Source organism: Arachis hypogaea, chromosome 6 (genome assembly GCF_003086295.3).
Source record: "Arachis hypogaea cultivar Tifrunner chromosome 6, arahy.Tifrunner.gnm2.J5K5, whole genome shotgun sequence".
Classification (NCBI taxonomy): Eukaryota; Viridiplantae; Streptophyta; class Magnoliopsida; order Fabales; family Fabaceae; genus Arachis; species Arachis hypogaea.
The window spans coordinates 101657250-101667411 of NC_092041.1; the positions used below are offsets into that span (position 1 = coordinate 101657250).

At 28.2% G+C, this 10162-nt stretch overlaps 1 long non-coding RNA gene across 2 annotated transcripts; it reads left to right on the forward strand.

Moving 5' to 3' along the window:
* The first annotated feature begins 3738 nt into the window (after positions 1–3738).
* Positions 3739–9723, forward strand: LOC112697175 (uncharacterized). Of its 2 annotated transcripts, XR_011862541.1 has the most exons (7): positions 3739–3943; positions 4187–4253; positions 4586–4678; positions 4802–5718; positions 6310–7346; positions 7455–9310; positions 9488–9723. It is a non-coding gene; the product is annotated as an uncharacterized lncRNA (long non-coding RNA). The 2 variants fall into 2 exon arrangements; XR_011862540.1 differs by having other exon boundaries at positions 6310–9310.
* The last annotated feature ends 439 nt before the right edge of the window (positions 9724–10162 follow it).

The window sequence follows — 10162 nt, forward strand, 5'->3', positions numbered from 1 at the left end:
GCAGCCAACAAGAAATGAACAGCCCAATCGGGGAAGATGATGATGAGTCTGGTGTGGATTCAGATTAAGCATGGTGGCTGTTTGGTTTTCATTTGTTTTAAAGTGACGGTTTCAATTTAAAGTGTGTTTATTTTTGTTGTTTACTAGACATTTTTAATTGTATTTGTTTTATGTTTAATTAAGTTGAATTTGTATTGAATTGGGATGTGATATACTCTTGTTATTCTAGTTTATTGACGATTTTAAAATTCATTTAAAGATAATTTAAATTCTGATTATTAGGAATAAAAAACCCGAAAAAATCAACCAAGCCAAATTACTGTTGGTTCGGTTTGGTTCGGTTCGGTTGTTCAAACAGCAGCCAACCGAATGGTTGGTCTCATTGTAAAACCGATCAGGTCGGTTCGGTTGGTTTTCGGTCCAAAATCGAACCAAACTAAACCGATTACACCCCTACTATGAGATGTGTCTCAAGTCTGTTTTAATTGTATCCTGGGTTGTTTATTCCCCAAGGGTTATGTGTTGTTAGTGGAAGTAGTGCTATTAGTATTTCTTTTATATTATTAGTTGGTTTATCAAGTGTTATAATCATGTAGTTGTATCAGTTATTGATAAGTAATTAATGAAGTGTTATTACTATTTATGATGAATCTAAACCTCTTCTGTTCTCACTTTTTAGCAAAGTAAGTACAATTCATTTGTTACTATAGAAATATTCTTTAATGTATCTGAAAATAATGTAAACAATTATAGTGCCCAAAGTTAAAATTATTCAAAATATATATTTTATTTAATATGCGAAAATGACTATTTTTAAAGAATTTCAATTTATTTAAAAAAATAATGTATTCAAATAATTATCTTTTAGTGTTTGGAGTTTAGGGTTTATGATTTAGGCTTTAAGATTTAGGGTTGAGCATTTAGGTTTGGGTTTGGGTTTGGGTATGGATTTGGGTTTGGGTTTAGGTATTAGGGTTTAGGATTTTGCGTTTATTATTGGATGTCTATATTATTTATTCTAAAGTAGATACCTAATTTGAAAAAGAAAGATTCTTAAATATCAAATAAATTTTAGACAAAAAATTTTAAAGATAAAAATGTAGAGGTATGTAAAATAAAGAATTTTTACCTATGAAAATAAATGAACTGAAAACCCTAATACACCTACTCCAAAAGAATTTTGAATTAAACACAGCCAGTAGATAATAGAATCATCATTATCAATAACAACCCTAAGCAATAGCTATTCCAATCCATCGTTCACTTCCACATCAAAAAAGAAATATCACTCAGTATACCAAAATACGGTACAGAAGTATGTAGAATTAGCAATATGAGAAGCAATTACAAATCTAAATAGAGTACCTGTAAAGTGAATCGTATTGTCCTCGGTGATCACTAACCCCAAACAATCATCACATCAATCAATGTAAACCCTACTACATGTTCACTTCTGTCATCATCAGATCAGAGAGAGAAGCTATTTATCACCGCCATGATTAGAACCGAGAGAATGCTGTAGCAAGAAACTATAGAGTAGAGGAGACAATCATAGGGCAAAATCATATCGCGGCATCCACCTACTTCATATAGACTGTAGCCTTTTCGGATCTATGGGAGAGTTGTTAAGAGACATAAAATGTAGAGCCTGAAAAGAAGACAATGCGAACGCCACCATGTCGTTTCCCAAAGACTCCTAAAATTGAAATAAGAAGTGGTGTAAAAACGGGTTTATAGGGTATGGGATAAGAAACGGTAAAATAGGATAATTGTGGAAAAGGGGTTTATAGACGTGAGGTAAATTGAAAGGGTATAGAGAATGAGTGAAGGTTGCAGATAATTTTTTTATCTTTTAAGAGAGATTTTTTTATCATATCAATGTTTCTCTATTCAATCAAAACTAAAATAATAGAGGAAAATAAAAGAGAATAGTCAATATTCTATTAATTATATAGAATTGAATTGCATTTTATGATGACTTAAATTTTAATTAGAATTAAATTAAATATTAGTAATTAAAATGAATTAATAAATTTCTAGAATTGAATTGAATTTCAGTGTTTAAAATATCTATAAAATAAATTAAAATTTTATAACAGACAACTTCATCTTTTATTAATATAACATCCTTTTTATACAATAAATGTATTTATCTATTAAACTATATGAAATAAATTAAATACATCTGAAAATTTTAGATTTAAAAGCCACTAATATTAATTAAGTTGAAGGAAAGGAAAAATAAGACAATAAAGATATTTTATAAAACCAAAAAATATAATGACCATTACTAAAAAAAACAAATACATTATTTTAAAAACAAAAGAGAATAGTTAATATTATATTAATTATATAGAAGTGAATTGAATTTTATGATGAATTAAAGTTCAATTAGAATTGAATTAAATTATAGTATTTAAAATGAGTTAATAAATTTTAGACAAAAAATTTAAAGCTAAAAAAATGTAGAGGTAGGAAAAATAAATAATCTTTAGGTATAAAAATAAAATTAATCGGAGACAAATATGTACACACATTGTCATGGATCCTTTTACATCCCAGTTTTAATTATTAGATTAATCTATATATTAATTTACAGTTAAATCAATTAGGTATATACATGTGTACAAAAACAAAATATTCTTACACAATAAAAAAGGTAGAAAAAACTAAAATCTGAAGAAAATAAGTTTGTGATGCTTTTTCATTCCCACAAATTGACCATTTAGCGTTTATGTATTCGTTAAGGTAGGGTGTACTTTAATGACATATTGTCTTCATTATATAGAGAATTTTTCTAATTTCAAACACTAGGATTCTATATTTATATCGAGTATTGTTGTTAACAAACTCATAGAGGAAGTTTGGAATACCATTTACAGTGAGTTAGTAATGAGTGATATTAAACCCAAACATTTTTTTTTCAGGATCAAAAAGTTACCTAACGAGTTGATGATAGAGATATTTTTCAAGGCCAACTTAAAAACTGTGACGTAATGTAGGGTTCTTAATAAGTTCTGGAATGAAATGCTTTCAGCATAGTTTAATGAAAGAGGTTACATTTAAGAACATGGATAAATATACAAGTGTGTTTATCCATATTGAGCTTCCACCGTGCGAAAGTTTAACAATGAATATGACAAGCATTGATCATATTCACGGTGCCGTGAGATCATGCGAGCTACCATTCATCGTGTCTAATCTTGGTTGGTGGAATATCATTGGTTTAGACTATGGCAATATCTGTATAAGGTGCACTATTGGTGGCTTTTTGTCTGAGTTGATTGTGTGGAATCCTTTGATGAAATGTGTCAAGTTTCTTTCTGATCTTGCTTCTAAACAATGTTGTCCAACTATTTTTGGTTATGCATTTGGGTATATTCGGAATACTGATAATTATTTCATAGTTTATGTTTCAAAGCGGCATTTTAATGATAAGTTTTTGCAATATCATGTGTTTGACTCATCACAAGGCTCTATGATTAATAGTAGAAGCAAGAACTTAAGGCTACATAGGTTAGGATATCACAATATTGTCTATCAAGCAAAGGCATTTTGAAATAACTGGCACTACTACATTTTGAAGATTTGGTAACATTTATTGCTTAACATTTGTTAAAGTTTTAATGATTATTATAAAATTATATATAAAGTAACATTTATAATGAAATGTTAGTAAATATATATAATTTTTTTTTAAAAAACTTCAAAAATTACCTATTCCTATAACATTCTAGAAATCAAAATAGAGACCTAGCCTAACGGTTGAAACGGAAGAAAGATCGGAAACCAGCTAACGCTCTCAATCTCACTTCAAATCTTGTTCTCTTTCACAATCTTGCTCTCAATCTCACTGGTACTCTCGATCGTGCTCCTCTGCTCCTTGAATCTCTCTCTCGTTTCAACAAATTCTAAGGTTGGGTTTGTTATTCTTTATTTTGAGGTGAGTCTAATGGAGGAGAAGAAGAACCTCTTTTCGTATTCTTTCTTCTCTTACTGATCTTGATCCAGATTTGAATCATGCATATGTAATTTCTCACCAATTAAGTTGTTTATTTGAATTTAGGTATAAATGAGTTTAATTGCTCCTTTAATTCAAATTATGTTGTATTATATCTTCAGAACTGAAAGAAAACAATAATATATTTGATATAAGTTATCCTCATCATGTTTCATGGCTTTGTAGGGTCCAACGTTGTCTGAATTGTCTGGAAAAAGGCTATGACTGATTCCAACGAGCTTCCAAAAGAAGGGTACAATTCAAAACTTTGGTTGAAATTTGTGTTTTCCCATTTAAAACACATATTGTAAGAGATAGATGTTGCACTTCTTATGTTCAAATGTACTCTTTTTGATACAAGCTAACCCTATTAGCTATGCACTATTTCTGGCATTTTGAGAATGGATTGTTGCACACTGTGGTAGTGTGTCGAATGCCACTAGCACTTGTATTATTAGGACTAGGCTTGTTTGGGATTAGTTTGCTAATTTGCTTCGAGGTTCTAATAACCTATGATTGCTACTTGCTAATACGTTTATTCATTATTAAAAAGAAGAAATAACAGGTTTCATATTTCTATAACAGGTAAATCTTAGTTCCAAAAGGTGAGGATGATATATATATCCAACAATACATCTAACAATGTCTTACAGTCTTATTAAACAAGATTGAATTTAGGTATAAATGAGTTTAGTTACACTGTCTTTTTAATTATTATTCATTCTGTTTTTCCATTTGACTATAACGATTCTAGTATTTAATTTGAGTTACTCCTTTCAATTTTTGTCACATAAATTTCAGATTTTACATAGATTCTGTTTTTGAATTACAAAGTCCAGAGAGAGCTGGACTGACGAAGAACACGGCAAGTTTCTAGAAGCTCTTCAGCTGTTCATCTCTTATTTTCTTTCTTCTTTTATTAGGACAAAATAAAATTGCATTTGTATGTTCCTTGACTTATTTTCGTAGTTCTTATTGCCAATTTAGAGGTATTTTTTTTTACCATCATTCTTAGTATCCTTTTAAGTTCAAACACTTGATTTAGTTGACCTATTTTTGCTGAAAGAGAAGAATAAAAAAATAAAAAAGAGAAAAGAAGGAGAAATTGATCCTTAGTATTTGCAGTTTGCTAATTTTAGATAAGAATGCATTTTCAATTGTTTAATTTTACTTCTCACAGTTTATGCTTAATGGTAAAAAAGTAGTGTGATTATTATATATAATGTTATGACTACATGCTAAAAATTTAAGCAAATGCTATTATTCATTCTAGAATTATAAGATTCTTTTATATTTTTTGCAGTTAGGGTGCAACAATTATTTTTTTATCTTTTAAATTTTAATTTTCAGGTTTTCACATATTATTTGCATTAGTTGATGTAATGAACAAGTATGGGTATAAATTAGTAAAGTGCTTGAATAGGCTCCTTTATATTAGTGATGAGCATAAATTGATTCAAGCATTTTATAGGAGACAAGTTACATTATTAGTAGCCTTTATACTCATTATTTATGGCATGATTTATTATCTTTCACATCAGTGTATAGATTAGCCTCCGAACCAAGCAAATAATTGTTTTGATAATGACATGCAATTTCTTGTACTGAATGTTATATTTGTTAGATTTGGGGGTAAAAGTAGCTACCAATATGCCGTTAAGGGATCACACAAAAAATTTTCGCAGGAGCTTCTCCACGAGTTGAAACTCATCTGTCAGGTATGAAATCTAAAATTCTCTGATATCTCAAAAATTTGGATCACTGAAAGAAACACTAAGAAATACTCGAGCTGGTTTTGATTTGCATGGAAGCTAGATGAAATTTTCTTTTTCTTTTTATTCTTTTGAAGAAGAGACAGAAAGAAGTTGTATTTTCTAAAAGAATATTGAATTTATATATATATTTTAAATAAATCTACTTTAATATATTTGAAGTCATGGAAAAGAGAAACTTAAAACTGGGAAAGAGAAACTTAAAACTGAAAGCTCTTATTTACTACGAGAATAAGAGCCTCTAGCTATATCCTCTTGCATTGTTTCTCTTTATTCTCTCTTGATCTTGCCCCCTTTTTTATTGTGTTTGAAATTATTAACATCTTGGTTGCCACTTTCTATAGTATGTTGTATATGCTGCACACCTATGAGCTACCCTATGAATATAAATGGACCATCAATTACAATTACACTATTGGTTAATTAGTTCTGGATTCTATTTAGGTTTTTCTTGAATGTTTTGTCTCACTTTCTAGTCTCTTGGTATTTTACATAATTAATAATCTTTATCAATCCTATGATTCTGGTTTATAATAGTATTATGACAAACTGGAAAGACAAAGCTTTAAGGTCAAGCATCTCAATGAGAGATATCATCTATGAACAAGATGAGAAAATTGAATTAGGTCCTCGTCAATCTCGATTAATATCATATATGAAGAAAAGTAGAGGATTGAAAGGTGGTTCTATGGTTAATATCATTGGTGAGTTAGAGGATACTGCATCAACCCCTTCACAAACACCTTTAGTACTGCATACTAATGATGACAGTAAGTGATCCTTTATTGCATTTTTTTAATTTGAGTGTTGTGACTATTATTGAGTGTTGTGACTATTATAAGATTAGATTGAATGAATAGATAGATGTCTTTTAGAAATTCTCTCCTCTTTATTCTAAACTTTCTCATTCTTGATAATAGGACCAGCTTTAGCACCCCAAGCTAATGATAATGATAGTAAGTAATCATGTTTTATGTTTAGTTTAATACTAATAATAAATGTGTAGTATTTCTCTATAATTTTCTTTTATTTATTGATTACCATAACAGGACCAGTAACTAAGAGAAAAAGGGTCCGACAAAGTGCCTTAAAACTCATTGTTTAAGCTTTAAGGATCGGTTGCCAATTAGATTAAATAAGCATGGTCAACCAATTGGTTGTAATCGTGCCAAGTTAAGCAGTCATTTGGGGACTTTGGTTAGAAATGCACGCCTTGCTCCATTGACATACACAAGTTGGCATGGACTTAAAAATAATTGGAAAGCTACCATTGTATTACATTTTTATACTTTTAACTTTGGTGTTTTTTTTTTATTAATTTTAAAAATTAAATATTAATAAACATATCTATGTTCATCATTATGGTGTAGAAAAAGTTTGACATCGGAGTACTTGGTAAAGTGTGGGTTTTCAAAACCTTGGGTTCATCTTGGAGGACATATAAAAGTCAGTTGAAAATACAATATTTTAAGGAAAACATGTCACTAGCTTACAATATGAAGAATTGTCCTCGTACTGTTCCACTTGATCATTAGAAGATTCTTGTTTAATTTTAGAGCCTTCATATGATTAAGGTATACTAATTCTTAGCATGTAATTTTTTTCATACTATAATTAGTTATACCAATTCATTTTTCTAGTTTTAGGCTTAATTATTCAATTATCTTTTTATGATTTTAAAGGAACAAAGCAAGAAGAATAAAGCTAATAGAGTAAAAAATACAAGTCAACATACAACAGGATCAAAAATATTTGCTGAAATACATGAAGAGGAGGTAGAATTAATGTGTTTACATTGTCTTATTCAGTTATTTGCATTGGTTCTTTTTTAGTTAATTGTGTTTTTTCTTAATAGGCAATGAAAAATTCTTACAAAAGAGAACCATCTCGGGTGAACATGTTCTTTTTAACACACAAGCCAATAGATGAAAAATCAATGAGTGGGGGAACAAGCAAAATTTTTGTAAAAGATATGTCTTTCTTTTAGTATATATATATATATATATATATATATATATATATTGTGATATAGATGTTTTGTCATAAATTAATGTAGTTTGAATTTTGGATTTTAGTTAGAACTTGAGGATGCCATAGCTTCACATTCTGAAAAATTAGAAAGTACAAACCAAGATGATATACTTTTTCAAGTGTTGGGAAAAGATCAACCCGATCTTATCCGAACTTATGGTATAGGTGTTGTAGCTTTAGATTTGTGGGGACATAAATCTCAAATTGAGACGGAGAGGTTAATTGAAGAAATTAAAAAGAATGCTCAAGCTAAAATTCAAAATATACAACAAAAAATGCAAGAGGAGATGGAAACAAAACTTCAAGAAAGAATAGAAGTCATGAAGTCACAAATGTTGTGTGGATTTAATATGTTTTTAAATCAGCTACAAAAAAGCCTCCCAAGAGTAGAGATTCTGAATCTCTCTTTTATGTTAACTACTCTATATAAGAAGAAAGTAGAAGATACTGCAACAACACATCATGAAGTTAATGCTGCTACTGTAAAAGAGGTGTTTATATCTTTCTTTGTATTTTTTTCTTAATAATTAATTATAAAATTTACTCTTCATAGTTTTGTTCTAAATGTAGTCAATAATTTAATCTACACTAAAATAACTCCAATTTTAGCATTTATAGATTAATAATATCACTAATTTGTTATTTTCACATTTATAATATTAATAATTTTATTGCTATGTATGCCAATTATATCTTGATCATCATCTGTTTTAATTCAACTAAATAATGTAAACATATATAACAATTAGTATATATAGGTGAGAAGCATATTGTCGTTTGCGTATTTATCTTTAGATAAAAAGTAAGTAGTGAATTATAGGAACTTCATTAATAATTTTTATTTTTACATAAAAATTAATTAGTAATGTGTTTGTGGATAATTGGTGTCTTCAGAGCTGGTTTTAAGTTAGGCATATATATCTGTGTTAATTTGGAATTTTTGTGTGGCAAAATAAAAGTTAAGATGGAATAAGGTGTTAAGTAATGTGGCAATGAGAGAATGATATAGATGATGCGTTATGGGACATGACTTGAATGTATGAAAGAGATAGATAGATGGATATATAGAAAGATATAGAAGCAGTGGCAGAGGAGCATAATTTGCAGTAGTAGAATTAGGACAGAGAGATAGCTAGATAGATAGATAGATAGATAGATAGATAGATAGATAGAATGAAGAAAGAAAGAAGGATTTCAATTTATTTATTGAAAAAGCTGCATAATCATGCTTTATATAGAAATTTACATGTCAAATAGATAGCATACATACACTGATCATCATGTGCTCTAATGATAGCATAGCATACATACACTGATCATCATATGCTCTAATGAAAAATTTGATGTTTATTATTTTCTTATGTTATAGATTCTAAATAAATAAAAGTCAACTAGTAAAAATATTATAGAATCATCTACTATTACAGAAGGTGTTTCTAAGTCTCAAGCTAAGCTATTACCTCGAACAAGGGAGAAGAATGTGATTGTTTCACTTAAATAGAAGCAGGTATATTTAGAACTAAAATGAAGTTAAAATAGCATCTATGATTCATACTTTGTAATAATCATATTGAGATTATTTGAAGTAATATGTTTTACCTTTAAATAAAGTTGATATTATTTTACCCTTCTTGTTCAGTAACAATATTAGTATTGGTGTCTTAAAATAGTTATTTTTTTGCAGTCTCTTTATTCTTCTTCTATTCAAGAGATTCTTGACTTGAAATTGGAGAAAAAGAAGCATGATCAACATAAGAAAAGATTAAAGAAGAAAGTGGTGTGTTAGCAATATTGAGATGACAAACTAAAAAAGATTAAATTTTATGTTCTAATTTATTTGTTTGAATTGTTAATATTGATTGACGATGACAAAATAGAGAAGATTTGGATTTTATAATCTATCTTTTGCTTATTTTAGAATTGTTCTGTGGTAATTTTAGACAATATTAAAGAAAAAAATTAATTTGCTTATTAATTTTTTTTATTATACTTTGTGTTTATTTTGAATTTATCTTCAATGTTTTGTGCATTTAAATTAGTGACAATACCCTTTCTAATGTATATAAAAATAAACAAATAAATAGTTACATATTAAAATATGAATAGTAAATAGATATTATAACTATAAATGTTACCAAAAATTTATGGTAATATTTTTTTATTGTTAAAGAAGATTTTTTGTAATATTTTTTCAATGTTAGTAAAAAAAAGATCGTAACATTTATTAGAGTATTGTTATAAAAGATTTATTATAATATCTTTTAAGTGTTAAAAAAATATCTATGATAATATTTTTTAAATGTTACAGAAAATATCTATGGTAACATTTTTTTAAGTGTTACTATGAATGGTCTATTGT